The sequence below is a fragment of the Suricata suricatta genome, chromosome 10 (genome assembly GCF_006229205.1).
Source record: "Suricata suricatta isolate VVHF042 chromosome 10, meerkat_22Aug2017_6uvM2_HiC, whole genome shotgun sequence".
Taxonomy (NCBI): Eukaryota; Metazoa; Chordata; class Mammalia; order Carnivora; family Herpestidae; genus Suricata; species Suricata suricatta.
This window is the reverse complement of record NC_043709.1, coordinates 128,444,949-128,446,831: the sequence shown is the minus strand read 5'-3', so window position 1 is coordinate 128,446,831 and position 1,883 is coordinate 128,444,949. Positions and strand designations below refer to the sequence as shown.

Below are 1,883 nucleotides of genomic sequence, written 5' to 3'. Positions count from 1 at the left end.
GAGGGAGAGATGAGGGGCAGAGAGAGAAGGAGAGAAAGAAAGAATTCCAAGCAAGCTCTTCACCCGGTGCATGGAGCCCAGTGTGCAGCTCAGTGTCACAACAGCAAGATCATGACCTGAGCTGATATCAAGAGCCCAATCCTTAACCGACTGCCCACCCAGGCACCCAGCAAGTTTTTCGTCAAAAGGTGTATGTTAGAGAATCAGTAATATCACCTTTGCATTGATGGCTTATAACTAGTTGTAGAGAAGAAAATTTTCAGTTCTGTGTTACTTCTAAGGTGAAAGACCTCGAATTCTTAACAACATGACCACAAAGAGATGCAAGTGCTATACTTTCTTCATCCTGATTGCTTTTCCAATCATTTTATAAAAAAGATTAAACAAAGGTCACCACAGTGCTAATGGTTAAAATCTAGAGAATTTTTGTTTCTCCAGGAAAAAACAATCTGCAGTGAATTTTATACCAGGTATTTTGATTGTATAGACATTGCATGGCATCCCTTAGGGCATGATCACATGCATGGCAGGAAATAAAGTAGTCCATTGGCAAAACACTAGAGATGAATTAGGATTTGTAATTTTGATTATTGATTAGGAAAATGACAGAAATATCATTCTCTGCCAAGAGAAATTGGGTAGAAAGAGGAGAAACTGACAGAAAAAGAACTCTCAGCAAGGGGAATAATACAAGATACAACCAGATCTGTTTCCTCTGTACAGATAAAGGGATGAAGATCATACTTAGGCAAATATATATTATATAAATTATATAATTTTATATATAGCATAATTTTTATATATAGCATAGAACTTTATATATTATATATAGTATGTATATAAGTATATATAATGTATAGTGTGTGTATGTATCTATATTATATGTATGTGTATATAATACATAGTGTAGATATGTGTGTATATATATAGTGTATATCTGTGTGTATATATATGTATATATATAATTCACATTACCTACTGTGAAAATTGAATTGCCCAGGAAGAAACTAAGCCCCTTAAACACATAGCTCAGAGTAGGTAAAACCATAACACACCAAAAACTCACACACCTTTTTGTGTGTCTGTGTATGTGTCACACGTACTGATTCTTTTTTTTTAATTTTTTTTTTTGAGAGACAGAGAGAGATAGCATGAGCAGGGGAGGGTCATAGAGAGAGGGAGACACAGAATCTGAAGCAGGCTCCAGGCTCTGAGCTAGCTGTCAGCACAGAGCCCGATGCGGGGGCTCAAACCCACGAACCGTGAGATCATGACCTGAGCCGAAGCCGGACGCTTAACTGACTGAGCCACCCAGGCGCCCCACACATACTGATTCTTAAACTAACAAGTAGTTAGTTTATATAATAGTTAATGTTACTTAACCCCCGCTCTTTCTCCTATCAGGAAAATCAGCCTTCAAGTTCATCCATACTGAAATAAAGTTGTTGTCCAAACTTTAAACTTTTATTTAAAATACTAAGTATTGTTTTCACCTATATAATGGGAGAAGACACTGATAAGATAAAAGTGTCCATGTCAGTAATTAACTCATTCAATTTTCAGGGATATATAACTATCATTTATTGCTGGACCCAGTCACCTACCTTTTTGGAAATTTATGTTGAAGAAATCATCCAAAAATTAAAGGATATTAATTGCATTGTCATTTAAGTGATAGTAATATTAAAGATTAGAAACTACTAACATGTAATAGAAGGGAATATATAATAGCATTGGATATACATATACACTATTATTTTAAACTGATCAGAACAGATACCACATTTGATTTTAGCCAAAAGGCCAAGAAGCAATATACATTAAAAGTTTAGCTTTGATATTTTTAACCCTTTAAAAATAATTTTAAACAGTAAAAAAAAAAA

At 34.6% G+C, this 1,883-nt stretch overlaps 1 pseudogene; it reads right to left on the bottom strand.

The window, feature by feature from the left end:
• Positions 1-1,713: 1,713 nt before the first annotated feature.
• On the bottom strand, positions 1,714-1,815 carry LOC115305757 (annotated as a pseudogene).
• Between the last annotated feature and the right edge of the window lie 68 nt (positions 1,816-1,883).